The sequence below is a fragment of the Cherax quadricarinatus genome, chromosome 12, assembly GCF_038502225.1.
Source record: "Cherax quadricarinatus isolate ZL_2023a chromosome 12, ASM3850222v1, whole genome shotgun sequence".
In the NCBI taxonomy this organism is placed as follows: domain Eukaryota; kingdom Metazoa; phylum Arthropoda; class Malacostraca; order Decapoda; family Parastacidae; genus Cherax; species Cherax quadricarinatus.
Window position 1 is genome coordinate 25,413,964 of NC_091303.1, and position 17,674 is coordinate 25,431,637.

At 47.1% G+C, this 17,674-nt stretch overlaps 1 long non-coding RNA gene across 1 annotated transcript in view; it reads right to left on the reverse strand.

Moving 5' to 3' along the window:
• The window catches only part of LOC138852617 (uncharacterized), a 111,278-nt gene that overhangs the window by 85,160 nt on the left and 8,444 nt on the right, over window positions 1–17,674 (reverse strand). Inside the window, exon 2 of the long non-coding RNA XR_011391917.1 lies at window positions 14,071–14,120. This is a non-coding gene — a long non-coding RNA (uncharacterized lncRNA). The remainder of the gene's footprint in view (window positions 1–14,070; window positions 14,121–17,674) is intronic.

Below are 17,674 nucleotides of genomic sequence, written 5' to 3' on the forward strand. Positions count from 1 at the left end.
TTATCATCTAGTTGTGATTCCAAAACTTTATTAATATTCAAGGGATAACTAGACCTGATCTTGATCTGACAACTTGTTACAAAAATTCAGAAACAGGCTGAATGCTAGAGGGGGAGACCTTCTAGTATTTTCTGGAGATGTCTATGATTTATAGATATCGCCTTTTTGTAATACATGCCCACTCAATTAGCACCTGCAACAGAGTCATGCAATTCCATATTTATATAAGAAAAAGGTGCACTGTAACACAAACCTAGTCTTCACTATACCTTACCAGAAGACATACAGATATCACTATACACTCCACTAACACACACATCTGGCCCTCACTATACACTCCACTAACACACATCTGGGCCTCACTATAGCACACATCTGGCCCTCACTATAGCACACATCTGGCACTCACTATACACTACATTAACATACATGTGGCCCTCGCTATAATACATTTGGCCCTCACTATACACTACACTAACACACATCTGGCCCTCACTATAACACACATCTCGCCCTCACTATAACACATCTGACCTTCACTATAGCACATCTGGCCTTCACTATAACACATCTGGCCTTCACTCACTATATCCTCCACACAAACATAATTAGTTCTCCACAAAACTAATTAACTTTGATCAAAGAGCGCCTGAATTATTACCTTACTGGGTTATAATTATCAATCATATTTATTATGCAAATATACAACCTGTTATTTGAATGTGTAACACACTTCACCAGACTCCAGGAAACACACTTCACCAGACTGCAGGAAACACTTCACCAGACTCCAGGAAACACTTCACCAGACTCCAGGAAACACACTTCACTAGACTCCAGGAAACACTTCACCAGACTCCAGGAAACACACTTCACCAGACTTCACAGGAAACACACTTCACCAGACTCCAGGAAACACACTTCACCAGACTCCAGGAAACACACTTCGCCAGACTCCAGGAAACACAATTCGCCAGACTCCAGGAAACACAATTAACCAGACTCCAGGAAACACACTTCACCAGACTCCACAGGAAACACACTTCACCAGACTCCACAGGAAACACACTTCACCAGACTCCACAGGAAACACACTTCACCAGACTCCACAGGAAACACACTTCACCAGACTCCACAGGAAACACACTTCACCAGACTCCACAGGAAACACACTTCACCAGACTCCACAGGAAACACACTTCACCAGACTCCACAGGAAACACACTTCACCAGACTCCACAGGAAACACACTTCACCAGACTCCACAGGAAACACACTTCACCAGGCTCCACGGGAAACACACTTCACCAGACTCCACGGGAAACACACTTCACCAGACTCCACGGGAAACACACTTCACCAGACTCCACGGGAAACACACTTCACCAGACTCCACGGGAAACACACTTCACCAGACTCCACAGGAAACACACTTCACCAGAATCCACAGGAAACACACTTCACCAGACTCCAGGAAACACATTTCACCAGACTCCAGGAAACACACTTCACCAGACTCCAGGAAACACACTTCACCAGACTCCACAGGAAACACACTTCACCAGACTCCACAGGAAACACACTTCACCAGACTCCAGGAAACACACTTCACCAGACTCCAGGAAACACACTTCACCAGACTCCAGGAAACACACTTCGCCAGACTCCAGGAAACACACTTCACCAGACTCCAGGAAACACACTTCAACAGACTGTTGTAAACAAACACTTCAACAGACTGTTGTAAACAAACACTTCACCAGACTGTAGTAAACAAACAGAACACAAGGCAGTAAACAGAACACAAGGCAGTAAACAAACAGAACACAAGGCAGTAAACAAACAGAATACAACAAGGCAGAAAACAAACAGAACACAAGGCAGTAAACAAACAGACTACAACAAGGCAGTAAACAAACAGAACACAAGGCAGTAAACAAACAGAATACAACAAGGCAGAAAACAAACAGAACAAGGCAGTAAACAAACAGAATACAAGGCAGTAAACAAACAGAATACAAGGCAGAAAACAAACAGAACACAAGGCAGTAAACAAACAGAATACAAGGCAGAAAACAAACAGAACACAAGGCAGTATACAGAACACAAGGCAGTAAACAAACAGAACACAAGGCAGTAAACAAACAGAACACAAGGCAGTATACAGAACACAAGGCAGTAAACAAACAGAACACAAGGCAGTAAAAAGAGCACAAGGTAGTAAACAAACAGAACAAGGCAGTAAACAGAACACAAGGCAGTAAACAGAACACAAGGCAGTAAACAAACAGAACACTAGGCAGTAAACAAACAGAACACAAGGCAGTAAACAGAACACAAGGCAGTAAACAGAGCACAAGGCAGTAAACAGAACACAAGGCAGTAAACAGAACACAAGGCAGTAAACAAACAGAACACAAGGCAGTAAACAGAACACAAGGCAGTAAACAAACAGAACACAAGGCAGTAAACAGAACACAAGGCAGTAAACAAACAGAACACAACAAGGCAGTAAACAAACAGAACACAAGGCAGTAAACAGAACACAAGGCAGTAAACAGAACACAAGGCAGTAAACAGAACACAAGGCAGTAAACAGAACACAACAAGGCAGTAAACAAACAGAACACAACAAGGCAGTAAACAAACAGAACACAAGGCAGTAAACAAACAGAACACAAGGCAGTAAACAAACAGAACACAAGGCAGTAAACAAACAGAACACAAGGCAGTAAACAAACAGAACACAACAAGGCAGTAAACAAACAGAACACAAGGCACTAAACAAACAGAACACAAGGCAGTAAACAGAACACAAGGCAGTAAACAAACAGAACACAACAAGGCAGTAAACAAACAGAACAAGGCAGTAAACAAACAGAACACAACAAGGCAGTAAACAAACAGAACAAGGCAGTAAACAAACAGAACACAACAAGGCAGTATCTTCATACTATCCATCGCAACATCGACGACGGTCACACTTTAAGACACAATGCTGGTTATGGCATTTTACTATGAAGACGTTTCATACATCAGGGACTTTCATGGTGGACGAAACGTCTAAACTACAAAATGACAACTTGCACTGTATCAACAGACCACTGTATCAACACGGACGTTGATACAGTGTTTCATTATTGTGCCCACTGCTCCACGGTCACACATCTTGTTGTGTGGTTTTACACAACAATCTATTCTCACACTATTGTGAAAGACTATAGCAAAGTACTAATTTGACAAAGTTGTAGATAAATGGAACAATCTGCCAAGTACAACAACTGCAGCTAAAAGCTTGGGTAGTATTATAAATAAGTTGGAAGGACCTGCCTAGCATAAGACACTATATAGCTTTGATAAACCACTGAGGGCTTTCTTGAAGGTTCTTGCCTGATCAACCAGGTCAAGTCTGCACCTACACGTCTGAATTTTACTCTCCGCCATCGTCATAATAATTAGGAGGCAACTTTTTGGAATGTTTGAAGCTACGCTCTGAGCGTTTTGTAAGTTATGTGAGCCATTCCAGGATGCTGAGAATGGACTCAACTACTCTGGTTATAGGGAACGTGAACATGCCAACTGTTTCAAGAATCTGGTCCTCATTACCGTACACAGGCGTTGAAAATTTGAAGCCGATTGGATGAGTTCTCAAATTATGAGCAAAATAAAATCGAACAAGATGGAGGAAGAAAAATAAGAACAAAAAATTAGGCAACCTCTTTAAGGTTCCCTGTGGGATACTTAATTACACTGCTGGAGACAGTAGACGTAGTGGGCAGGTAGACTGAGAAGATCAGTCCCTCATACTTGAGGGAAGACAACAATTCTCTTAGCATGACGGACTGATTACCTCAAACTGCCACTCAACTTCATTTACTGCCACCAGGATTGTGGTGGATCTCTGTATTTGACTGATAAAGCCTGCAGCGTAGCCAAAATATTTTGTCAATAAAAATACCTAGTGATGCATATATGTCTTATTCGTCAACTTGAAGGAATTATATACCATTTATATTACACTGTCAACAACCTCCGTGGTGAGCGGAAATCGACCTAACTGCACGCCACACTAAGGCTCACTTTACTCTGCTATATTACCTAACACCAATTTGAGGATTCCATCCTTTGTTGATGAGGCCAGCGAACTATAGTGTTGTGTTGCACTGCTCCACCAGCAGTGTGGCCACCCCAGCAGTGTTGTGTTGTGCTGCTCCACCAGCAGTGTGGCCACCCCAGCAGTGTTGTGTTGTGCTGCTCCACCAGCAGTGTGGGCACCCCAGCAGTGTTGTGTTGTGCTGCTCCACCAGCAGTGTGGGCACCCCAGCAGTGTTGTGTTGTGCTGCTTCACCAGCAGTGTGGGCACCCCAGCAGTGTTGTGTTGTGCTGCTCCACCAGCAGTGTGGCCACCCCAGCAGTGTTGTGTTGTGCTGCTCCACCAGCAGTGTGGGCACCCCAGCAGTGTTGTGTTGTGCTGCTCCACCAGCAGTGTGGCCACCCCAGCAGTGTTGTGTTGCACTGCTCCACCAGCAGTGTGGCCACCCCAGCAGTGTTGTGTTGCACTGCTCCACCAGCAGTGTGGCCACCCCAGCAGTGTTGTGTTGCACTGCTCCACCAGCAGTGTGGCCACCCCAGCAGTGTTGTGTTGTGCTGCTCCACCAGCAGTGTGGCCACCCCAGCAGTGTTGTGTTGTGCTGCTCCACCAGCAGTGTGGCCACCCCAGCAGTGTTGTGTTGTGCTGCTCCACCAGCAGTGTGGGCACCCCAGCAGTGTTGTGTTGTGCTGCTCCACCAGCAGTGTGGCCACCCCAGCAGTGTTGTGTTGTGCTGCTCCACCAGCAGTGTGGCCACCCCAGCAGTGTTGTGTTGTGCTGCTCCACCAGCAGTGTGGCCACCCCAGCAGTGTTGTGTTGTGCTGCTCCACCAGCAGTGTGGCCACCCCAGCAGTGTTGTGTTGTGCTGCTCCACCAGCAGTGTGGCCACCCCAGAGGTGTTGTGTTGTGCTGCTCCACCAGCAGTGTGGCCACCCCAGCAGTATTGTGTTGCACTGCTCCACCAGCAGTGTGGCCACCCCAGCAGTGTTGTGTTGTGCTGCTCCACCAGCAGTGTGGCCACCCCAGCAGTGTTGTGTTGTGCTGCTCCACCAGCAGTGTGGCCACCCCAGCAGTGTTGTGTTGTGCTGCTCCACCAGCAGTGTGGCCACCCCAGAGGTGTTGTGTTGTGCTGCTCCACCAGCAGTGTGGCCACCCCAGCAGTGTTGTGTTGCACTGCTCCACCAGCAGTGTGGCCACCCCAGCAGTGTTGTGTTGTGCTGCTCCACCAGCAGTGTGGCCACCCCAGAGGTGTTGTGTTGTGCTGCTCCACCAGCAGTGTGGCCACCCCAGCAGTGTTGTGTTGTGCTGCTCCACCAGCAGTGTGGCCACCCCAGCAGTGTTGTGTTGCACTGCTCCACCAGCAGTGTGGCCATCCCAGCAGTGTTGTGTTGTGCTGCTCCACCAGCAGTGTGGCCACCCCAGAGGTGTTGTGTTGTGCTGCTCCACCAGCAGTGTGGTCACCCCAGCAGTGTTGTGTTGTGCTGCTCCACCAGCAGTGTGGCCACCCCAGAGGTGTTGTGTTGCACTGCTCCACCAGCAGTGTGGCCACCCCAGCAGTGTTGTGTTGTGCTGCTCCACCAGCAGTGTGGCCACCCCAGAGGTGTTGTGTTGTGCTGCTCCACCAGCAGTATGGCCACCCCAGCAGTGTTGTGTTGTGCTGCTCCACCAGCAGTGTGGCCACCCCAACAGTGTTGTGTTGCACTGCTCCACCAGCAGTGTGGCCACCCCAGCAGTGTTATGTTGTGCTGCTCCACCAGCAGTATGGCCACCCCAGCAGTGTTGTGTTGTGCTGCTCCACCAGCAGTGTGGCCACCCCAGCAGTGTTATGTTGTGCTGCTCCACCAGCAGTATGGCCACCCCAGCAGTGTTGTGTTGTGCTGCTCCAACAGCAGTGTGGCCACCCCAGCAGTGTTCTGTTGTGCTGCTCCAACAGCAGTGTGGCCACCCCAGCAGTGTTGTGCTGCTCCAACAGCAGTGTGGCCACCCCAGCAGTGTTGTGCTGCTCCACCAGCAGTGTGGCCACCCCAGCAGTGTTGTGTTGTGCTGCTCCACCAGCAGTGTGGCCACCCCAGCAGTGTTGTGTTAAGCTGCTCCACCAGCAGTATGGCCACACCAGCAGTGTTGTGTGTTGCTGCTCCACCAGCAGTATGGCCACCCCAGCAGTGTTGTGCTGCTCCACCAGCAGTGTGGCCACCCCAGCAGAGTTGTGCTGCTCCACCAGCAGTGTGGCCACCCCAGCAGTGTTGTGTTGTGCTGCTCCACCAGCAGTGTGGGCACCCCAGCAGTGTTGTGTTGTGCTGCTCCACCAGCAGTGTGGGCACCCCAGCAGTGTTGTGTTGTGCTGCTCCACCAGCAGTGTGGCCACCCCAGCAGTGTTGTGTTGTGCTGCTCCACCAGCAGTGTGGGCACCCCAGCAGTGTTGTGTTGTGCTGCTCCACCAGCAGTGTGGCCACCCCAGAGTGTTGTGTTGTGCTGCTCCACCAGCAGTGTGGCCACCCCAGAGTGTTGTGTTGTGCTGCTCCACCAGCAGTATGGCCACCCCAGAGGTGTTGTGTTGTGCTGCTCCACCAGCAGTGTGGCCACCCCAGCAGAGTTGTGCTGCTCCACCAGCAGTGTGGGCACCCCAGCAGTGTTGTGTTGTGCTGCTCCACCAGCAGTGTGGGCACCCCAGCAGTGTTGTGTTGTGCTGCTCCACCAGCAGTATGGCCACCCCAGAGGTGTTGTGTTGTGCTGCTCCACCAGCAGTGTGGCCACCCCAGCAGAGTTGTGCTGCTCCACCAGCAGTGTGGGCACCCCAGCAGTGTTGTGTTGTGCTGCTCCACCAGCAGTATGGCCACCCCAGCAGTGTTGTGTTGTGCTGCTCCAACAGCAGTGTGGCCACCCCAGCAGTGTTCTGTTGTGCTGCTCCAACAGCAGTGTGGCCACCCCAGCAGTGTTGTGTTGTGCTGCTCCAACAGCAGTGTGGCCACCCCAGCAGTGTTGTGCTGCTCCACCAGCAGTGTGGCCACCCCAGCAGTGTTGTGTTCTGCTGCTCCACCAGCAGTGTGGCCACCCCAGCAGTGTTGTGTTAAGCTGCTCCACCAGCAGTATGGCCACACCAGCAGTGTTGTGTGTTGCTGCTCCACCAGCAGTATGGCCACCCCAGCAGTGTTGTGCTGCTCCACCAGCAGTGTGGCCACCCCAGCAGAGTTGTGCTGCTCCACCAGCAGTGTGGCCACCCCAGCAGTGTTGTGTTGTGCTGCTCCACCAGCAGTGTGGGCACCCCAGCAGTGTTGTGTTGTGCTGCTCCACCAGCAGTGTGGGCACCCCAGCAGTGTTGTGTTGTGCTGCTCCACCAGCAGTGTGGCCACCCCAGCAGTGTTGTGTTGTGCTGCTCCACCAGCAGTGTGGCTACCCCAGCAGTGTGGTCACCCCAGCAGTGTTGTGTTGTGCTGCTCCACCAGCAGTGTGGCCACCCCAGCAGTGTTGTGTTGTGCTGCTCCACCAGCAGTGTGGGCACCCCAGCAGTGTTGTGTTGTGCTGCTCCACCAGCAGTGTGGCCACCCCAGCAGTGTTGTGTTGTGCTGCTCCACCAGCAGTGTGGCCACCCCAGCAGTGTTGTGTTGTGCTGCTCCACCAGCAGTATGGCCACCCCAGCAGTGTTGTGTTGTGCTGCTCCACCAGCAGTATGGCCACCCCAGCAGTGTTGTGTTGTGCTGCTCCACCAGCAGTATGGCCACCCCAGCAGAGTTGTGCTGCTCCACCAGCAGTGTGGCCACCCCAGCAGTGTTGTGTTGTGCTGCTCCACCAGCAGTGTGGCCATCCCAGCAGTGTTGTGTTGTGCTGCTCCACCAGCAGTGTGGCCACCCCAGCAGTGTTGTGTTGTGCTGCTCCACCAGCAGTGTGGCCACCCCAGCAGTGTTGTGTTGTGCTGCTCCACCAGCAGTATGGCCACCCCAGCAGTGTTGTGTTGTGCTGCTCCACCAGCAGTATGGCCACCCCAGCAGTGTTGTGTTGTGCTGCTCCACCAGCAGTGTGGCCACCCCAGCAGAGTTGTGCTGCTCCACCAGCAGTGTGGCCACCCCAGCAGTGTTGTGTTGTGCTGCTCCACCAGCAGTGTGGCCATCCCAGCAGTGTTGTGTTGTGCTGCTCCACCAGCAGTGTGGCCACCCCAGCAGTGTTGTGTTGTGCTGCTCCACCAGCAGTGTGGCCACCCCAGCAGTGTTGTGTTGTGCTGCTCCACCAGCAGTGTGGGCACCCCAGCAGTGTTGTGTTGTGCTGCTCCACCAGCAGTGTGGCCACCCCAGCAGTGTTGTGTTGTGCTGCTCCACCAGCAGTGTGGCCACCCCAGCAGTGTTGTGTTGTGCTGCTCCACCAGCAGTGTGGCCACCCCAGCAGTGTTGTGTTGTGCTGCTCCACCAGCAGTGTGGCCACCCCAGCAGTGTTGTGTTGTGCTGCTCCACCAGCAGTGTGGCCACCCCAGCAGTGTTGTGTTGTGCTGCTCCACCAGCAGTGTGGCCACCCCAGCAGTGTTGTGTTGTGCTGCTCCACCAGCAGTGTGGCCACCCCAGCAGTGTTGTGTTGTGCTGCTCCACCAGCAGTATGGCCACCCCAGCAGTGTTGTGTTGTGCTGCTCCACCAGCAGTGTGGCTACCCAGCAGTATGGCCACCCCAGCAGTGTTGTGTTGTGCTGCTCCACCAGCAGTGTGGCCACCCCAGCAGTGTTGTGTTGTGCTGCTCCACCAGCAGTATGGCCACCCCAGCAGTGTTGTGTTGTGCTGCTCCACCAGCAGTGTGGCTACCCAGCAGTGTGGCCACCCCAGCAGTGTTGTGTTGTGCTGCTCCACCAGCAGTGTGGCCACCCCAGCAGTGTTGTGTTGTGCTGCTCCACCAGCAGTGTGGCTACCCAGCAGTGTGGCTACCCAGCAGTGTGGCCACCCCAGCAGTGTTGTGTTGTGCTGCTCCACCAGCAGTATGGCCACCCCAGCAGTGTTGTGTTGTGCTGCTCCACCAGCAGTATGGCCACCCCAGCAGTGTTGTGTTGTGCTGCTCCACCAGCAGTATGGCCACCCCTTTCCCCTCGACTATTTTCTCTTTATTACATATCGTTCAGACGTGAAGCCCCTCTAAGACATCCTCCCAGATATTAACATAGAAATCAAAGAAATTCTTACTGGCTGTCAAAATCCATCTTACAATTCACCTTTGAAGAGACAGTCATGGCCATGACAGCTGTCACTTCCCAAACAGAATGATAGAAACACGTAAAGGATCTGGTTGTAATAATGTCAGCTGACGTCTCTTTCAAAGAACATAATAAGAACAATGTCACGACAGCCAGGAAAATACCAGGGTGGATAATGAAGACTTTCGAAACGAGAAATAATGCCACTAGTGACACTTTCATGTGGCTGGTGCTCTCTCGTCTGGAGCAGTGTTCAGCGATGACTGCTCCATTTACGGCAGGGAAGAGAGCACAGCTGGAACAGATTCAAAGATCATTTATTGCCGCATAGAGCTAATAAAGCATTTTGAGTATTGGAAACACCTCAAACCCCTAAATATTTACTCGCTGAAGTGGAGGAGAGATACATAATATATACGTGTTGAGTACCTGAGGGTTTAGTCCCAAATCTATACACAGCCATAAAAATATACTGAAGTGAGAAATATGGAAGGATGTGTAAGTGTAAGGCAGGAGTGTTGTGGGCACAGTAAGAATACTGTATCAACATGCATGATCCCAGAATTTTTAACACATTGCCAGAAGATACCATAAACATTGTTGGACCAACCAGGCTGTGAGGGATATGTGGGCCAACGGACCGCTAGCAACAACAACCTGTTGACCAGGTAAGCACCAGACAAGCGTCGCCCAGAGCCGGGCTACGAAAGGTATGAAAACTCGAGACCCATCAAATGTATGTCGAAATTCATCTTATAAATCATCTATCAAGATGGAACTACTTGCCACGGCACATCTCACACTTGTCGAAGTCCATCTTACAATTCATCCATCAAGAGGGAACTCGTGGCCACAACGCCCTTCACTCACATTTTGACAGCATCAAACTTTCCCGAGGCAAAATACATAAAATGTTAACCAAGGACTTGCACTCTCAACTGGGCGTTTTACCTTATAAAACCCTCAAGCGTAGCCTCTCACATTTCTTGGAGGTCACCAGGTTGGTCACGACCTGTGTCTTCCAGTGTCAGATCAAGGTGGTGCCAGAGGTCACCAGGTTCAGTCATGACCAGGCTAGTCAGGACCTGTATCTTATAGTTCCAGGCAGAAGTAGTGCCACAGGTCGCCAGCTTTCTCATGACCAGTATCTTGTAGTACCAGGTCAAAGTGGCACCATAGGTCACGAGGGTTGTCATGACCTGCTTTCGAGTGCCAGATAAAGATGCCAAGCAGTACTAGATCATCACCAGGTAAGTCATGAGTACCTGTTTCTTCTATCTTAGATATATATTTAATTTTCGAAGGGTAAAATATTTTACACATACAAAATAAACCCAGTGCAAAGCAGGGTCGTCACGGGCACAATGAGAGAACACTATCAACATCCAGGTCAACCAGGCTATGACGGATATGTCGGGTCAGCGGGCTACTAGCAGCAATAGCCTGGTTAACCAAACAAGCACCAGACGAGCCTGACCCAAGGCCAGTCTCTGGGAGTAGAAAAACTCTCGGAACTCATCAAAGGTCCTCAGGTATTTTTCATTATTTTATTTTATTATCACACTGGCCGATTCCCACCAAGGCAGGGTGGCCCGAAAAAGAAAAACTTTCACCATCATTCACTCCATCACTGTCTTGCCAGAAGGGTGCTTTACACTACAGTTTTTAAACTGCAACATTAACACCCCTCCTTCAGAGTGCAGGCACTGTACTTCCCATCTCCAGGACTCAAGTCCGGCCTGTCGGTTTCCCTGAACCCCTTCATAAATGTTACTTTGCTCACACTCCAACAGCACGTCAAGTATTAAAAACCATTTGTCTCCATTCACTCCTATCAAACACGCTCACGCATGCCTGCTGGAAGTCCAAGACCCTCACACACAAAACCTCCTTTACCCCCTCCCTCCAACCTTTCCAAGGCCGACCCCTACCCCGCCTTCCTTCCACTACAGACTGATACACTCTTGAAGTCACTCTGTTTCGCTCCATTCTCTCTACATGTCCGAACCACCACAACAACCCTTCCTCAGCCCTCTGGACAACAGTTTTGGTAATCCCGCACCTCCTCCTAACTTCCAAACTACGAATTCTCTGCATTATATTCACACCACACATTGCCCTCAGACATGACATCTTCACTGCCTCCAGCCTTCTCCTCGCTGCAACATTCATCACCCACGCTTCACACCCATATAAGAGCGTTGGTAAAACTATACTCTCATACATTCCCCTCTTTGCCTCCAAGGACAAAGTTCTTTGTCTCCACAGACTCCTAAGTGCACCACTCACCCTTTTCCCCTCATCAATTCTATGATTCACCTCATCTTTCATAGACCCATCCGCTGACACGTACACTCCCAAATATCTGAATACATTCACCTCCTCCATACTCTCTCCCTCCAATCTGATATCCAATCTTTCATCACCTAATCTTTTTGTTATCCTCATAACCTTACTCTTTCCTGTATTCACTTTTAATTTTCTTCTTTTGCACACCCTACCAAATTCATCCACCAATCTCTGCAACTTCTCTTCAGAATCTCCCAAGAGCACAGTGTCATCAGCAAAGAGCAACTGTGACAACTCCCACTTTATGTGTGATTCTTTATCTTTTAACTCCAAGCCTCTTGCCAAGACCCTCGCATTTACTTCTCTTACAACCCCATCTATAAATATATTAAACAACCACGGTGACATCACACATCCTTGTCTAAGGCCTACTTTTACTGGGAAATAATTTCCCTCTTTCCTACATACTCTAACTTGAGCCTCACTATCCTCGTAAAAACTCTTCACTGCTTTCAGTAACCTACCTCCTACACCATACACCTGCAACATCTGCCACATTGCCCCCCTATCCACCCTGTCATACGCCTTTTCCAAATCCATAAATGCCACAAAAACCTCTTTAGCCTTATCTAAATACTGTTCACTTACATGTTTCACTGTAAACACCTGGTCCACCCACCCCCTACCTTTCCTAAAGCCTCCTTGTTCATCTGCTATCCTATTCTCCGTCTTACTCTTAATTCTTTCAATAATAACTCTACCATACACTTTACCAGGTATACTCAGCAGACTTATCCCCCTATAATTTTTGCACTCTCTTTTATCCCCTTTGCCTTTATACAAAGGAACTATGCATGCTCTCTGCCAATCCCTAGGTACCTTACCCTCTTCCATACATTTATTAAATAATTGCACCAACCACTCCAAAACTATATCCCCACCTGCTTTTAACATTTCTATCTTTATCCCATCAATCCCAGCTGCCTTACCCCCTTTCATTTTACCTACTGCCTCACGAACTTCCCCCACACTCACAACTGGCTCTTCCTCACTCCTACAAGATGTTATTCCTCCTTGCCCTATACACGAAATCACAGCTTCCCTATCTTCATCAACATTTAACAATTCCTCAAAATATTCCCTCCATCTTCCCAATACCTCTAACTCTCCATTTAATAACTCTCCTCTCCTATTTTTAACTGACAAATCCATTTGTTCTCTAGGCTTCCTTAACTTGTTAATCTCACTCCAAAACTTTTTCTTATTTTCAACAATATATATATGTATATATATATATATATATATATATATATATATATATATATATATATATATATATATATATAATGTCGTGCCGAATATGTAAAACTGGTCAATTAGCAAGAACTCATTTAAATTTAAGTCCTTTCTAAAAATTTCTCTTATATGTTTAAAGATATATATTTTTCATTAATGTTGATGTAAAAATTTATAATTTTGCACCAAAAGGAACTTAGAAAACTTACCTAACCTTATTATAACAAGAACAATTTATTTTAGCCTAACCCAACTAAATATATTTTAGATTTGTTTACAATAATTTAATACTAAACAAACACAGTGAAATATATATATTTTTTTGTTAGGTTCAGAATGATTGTGGCGAAATTATTGCATACACAAATTTTCACTTGTCCTATACGGCAAGATGAGCGTTGCTATTTAAGCCAAGATCGCAAATTCTGCCTATTCGGCACGACATATATATATATATATGTCGTGCCGAATAGGCAGAACTTGCGATCTTGGCTTAAATAGCAACGCTCATCTTGCCATATAGGACAAGTGAAAATTTGTGTATGCAATAATTTCGCCAAAATCATTCTGAACCTAACGAAAAAAATATATTTCACTATTTTTGTTTAGTATTAAATTATTGTAAACAAATCTAAAATATATTTAGTTGGGTTAGGGTAAAATAAATTGTTCTTGCTATAATAAGGTTAGGTAAGTTTTCCAAGAGTCTTTTGGTGCAAAATTAAAAATGTTTACATTAACATTAATGAAAAAAATATATCTTTAAACGTATAAGAGGAAATTTTAGAAAGGACTTAATTTTAAATGAGTTCTTGCTAATTGACCAGTTTTACATATTCGGCACGACATATATATATATATATATATATATATATATATATATATATATTTTTTTTTTTCAGGTATCTCTTCTCCACTCTAGAGAGAACATTTCCATTACACTGAGACATTCCCGGGAGTATGAATGCTTTAATGACTTAACGCAGGCAGTAAAAGTTCTGTTTTTTTTTTCCAGCTCTGATATCTCTTCTCTCCTGAGCGGAGCTGTCAATATTAAGACCGAGATGTTTCAATTCAGTCTAATACAGAGGATAGGAAGGGCAAGGGGGTAGTTAGATTAGGTTAGTCGAGTGGTCAGTGGAAGACAGACTGGTCAACGAAGGGTAGAGGGATTCTGCACAGGGAAGAGGAGTGGGTCACCGGAGGACAGAGAAGGCAGTAAGGTACTCACAACTTGACCTGATGCTTCCACATCATCCTCCTAACATACGCTGCACATACCTGGAAAACACAAAAGAGAAAGTTAAAATAAATTTCAAATATGCGCGCGCGCGCGCGCACACACACACACACACACAAAACGAAATCGACCTGACGACACTGGAGGACAGGACAGGGGGGACATGATAACGACATAAAATACTGAGAGAAATTGACAAGGTGAACAGAGGCAGAATGTTCCAGACATGAGACACAAACAAGGGGACACAGTTGGAAGTTGGAGATACAGATGAATCACAAGGATGTTAGGAAGTATTTCTTCAGTCAAAGAGTTGTCAAGAAGTGGAATAGTTTGGGAAGCGATGTAGTGGAGGCAGGATCTATTCATAGCTTTAAGCAGAGGTATAATAAAGCTTATGGTTCAGGGAGTGAGACCCAGTAGAGGCCAGTGGAGAGGCGGGGCCGGGAGCTGTGAATCGACCCCTGCAACCACAACTAGGGCAGTACAACTAGGTGAGTATACACACACACACACACACACAACATTAACTGTCAGTTCACAGCAGGATTCGAACGTGAAAACTCTGCATCAGGGTACGCAGTACTTTACCACACAAGCAGACTCCCGGTGTAGGGACGCCTAGCCAAAGCTAGACGGTCACTCCTCCATACCCCAGAGCACCAGGCTTGTACAAAGATATATATGTATATATACAAACAACATAGAGTAGGTTGTTCCAACATGGAGCCCCCCCCTCCTCCCTGTGATAAAGGACGTACACAAGCAAGAGAAGCATCAAGCTTGCCAACAAAACTTCTCCCGGAGATCAGAGGAAGGTAATAATAACCTAGGGATGGAGCGATACCAAAATTTTGGCCGATTCTGATACCCAATTCTCGGCTGATACCGATACTTTTCCTTTCTTTATTTTTAAAATTATGACTATGAATAACTAAAGTGTAATAAACACTTGTCAAAGGTCAATAATATCCCGCATGGAGACAGAAGCACAGAAGGTTGATTTGTATATCTCGATCCCCTTCTGGGATCCTCTTCAGTATCCCAATGGATATATAACAACATAGGAAGGGTAAATATTAAATAACTTAAATTCTCTGAGATGATAATGTCATTATTTGGCCTGTTGTGTTAATTACTGGTTGTCAAAGGCACTTGTCTATAGTGAGAGAGAGAGAGAGAGAGAGAGAGAGAGAGAGAGAGAGAGACAGTGTGTTCACCTAGTTGTGGTTGCAGTAGTCGAGTCACAGCTCGTGTGTGTGTGTGTGTGTGTGTGTGTGTGTGTGTGTGTGTGTGTGTGTGTGTGTGTGTGTGTGTGTGTGTGTGTGTGTGTGTGTTAATGTTGATATTTTCAAACAAACATGATGTACTATTTACAAAAGTATCGGGTGGTATCGGCCGATTTTAACCAATGCCAACACCGATACTTCGGTACATCCTTAGGCGATACCCACAAAGATTCTTTATAACTGAACGTGACGGAACCAGAAACAAGAAGAGTAAGAGAAAGACAGTGATTATGATCTACGAAACTAAGATGACTCAACAAAGTTAGTAGATAAAGGAAAGGACCAGGAATAATTTTCATTAATATATTTACTCTATAAAACTTGACAACAGCCGTGTTGCGACCCTCGCAACGTACACAATGTAAGTCATTATGTAGTGATCTGCTGCTACATGCATGACTAGTTTCACAGTCCCGCTTGAGGCTAGGCTTCCTGACTGACTGCCTGGTCCACCAGGTTGTTGATACTAGCTAGTGGCCCGCAGGCTTGCACCTTGAGGGTCAACGATTATGAAAGTGTTCAACGATAACAAAGACTCTCAACCTGGCCCTGATAACAACTGTGAACTGCATGTAAATCATGTAACGTCAGCCAGAAATACACCTTTGATATACCTTTACCTTTGAAGAGTTTCGAGAGTTTATCTACTCTCGGAGCCTGGCCATGGACCAGTCTCGTCTGGTGCTTGCCTGGTCAACCAGGCTGTTGCTGCTGGAGGCCCGCTGCCCCCATATCCATCACAGCCTGGTTGATCTGGCACCTAGTGAAGATACTTGTTCAGTTTCCTCATGAAGGCTTCTACACTTGTTCCAGCAGTGTTTCTGATATCTTCTGGTAAGATGATGAACAGTCTGGGACCCCGAATGTTGATACAGTGTTCCTTTATTGTCCCCACCGCACCTCTGCTCCTCACTAGGTTTATTTTACACTTCCTCCCATATCTCTCACACCAGTATGTTGTTATGGCAGTGTGCAGATTTGGGACCAAGCCCTCGAGTACTTTCTATGTATATATTATCATGCATCACTCTCTCCACGGCTCAATGTGAGCCGTAAACGATCTCTGTAGGGATTTCTTCAGCTTTGAACGGGGCCGTCAGCACTGAGCAATATTCTAAGTGAGGGAGCACTAGCGATTTGAAGAGTGTCACCATCGACATTATTTCCCTTGTTTTGAAAGTTCTCAATACCCACCCCGTCATCTTCCTGGCTGTTGTGATCTTTATCTTGTTATGGTCTTTAAAAGAAAGGTCCGCTGACATAATTATCCCCAGGTGTTTTACGTGTTCCTTTCGTTCTATTTGGTGACCTTCTTGAGTTTTGTATATAGTATTCATTTTGAGTTCTTCATTGTTTCCATACCTAAGCAGCTGGAACTTATCACCATTGAACGTCATGTTGTTCTCCACTGCCCACTGGAAAACCCTGCTTATGTCTTCCTGTAATTTTTCAGTGTCCTCTACCAACATAAGAAAGGAGGAACACTGCAGGAGCCTGTTGGCCCATACTAGGCAGGTCCTTTACAATTCATCCCACTAACAAAACATTTGCCCAACCCAATTTTCAATGCCACCCAAGAAATAAGCTCTGATGTGAAAGTCCCACTCAAATCCAACCCCTCCCACTCATGTACTTATCCAACCTAAATTTGAAACTACCCAAAGTCCCAGCCTCAATAACCCAACTAGGTAGACTGTTCCACTCATCAACTACCCTATTTCCAAACCAATACTTTCCTATGTCCTTTCTAAATCTAAACTTATCTAATTTAAATCCATTACTGCGGGTTCTCTCTTGGAGAGACATCCTCAAGACCTTATTAATATCCCCTTTATTAATACCTATCTTCCACTTATACACTTCGATCAGGTCTCCCCTCATTCACGTAGTAACTTTCGTGATTATTTTAGCGTCATCTGCAAATGATGATACAAAAGTGTGACGGGTGTTTTTGTCTATGTCTGCTATGAGGATGAGAAACAGCAGAGGTGCCAGGACAGTGCCTTGGGGCACTGACCTTTTGACCTCGCTGATGCTGGATTTTGCTGTGTTTACTACTACTTTTTGTGTTTTGTGTGTTAGGAAACCGAAAATCCATCTGCCTACCTTCCCCGTAATGCCCATGGCCTTCATTTTGTGCGCTATCACTCCATGATCGCATTTGTCAAACGCCTTTGCAAAATCTGTGTAAATCACATATGCGTTTTGGTCGTCTTCCAATGCCTCCGTAATTCTGTCATAATGGTTCAACATCTGTGACAGACATGATCGTCCTGCTCTAAAACCATGCTGGTTCGGGTTATGTT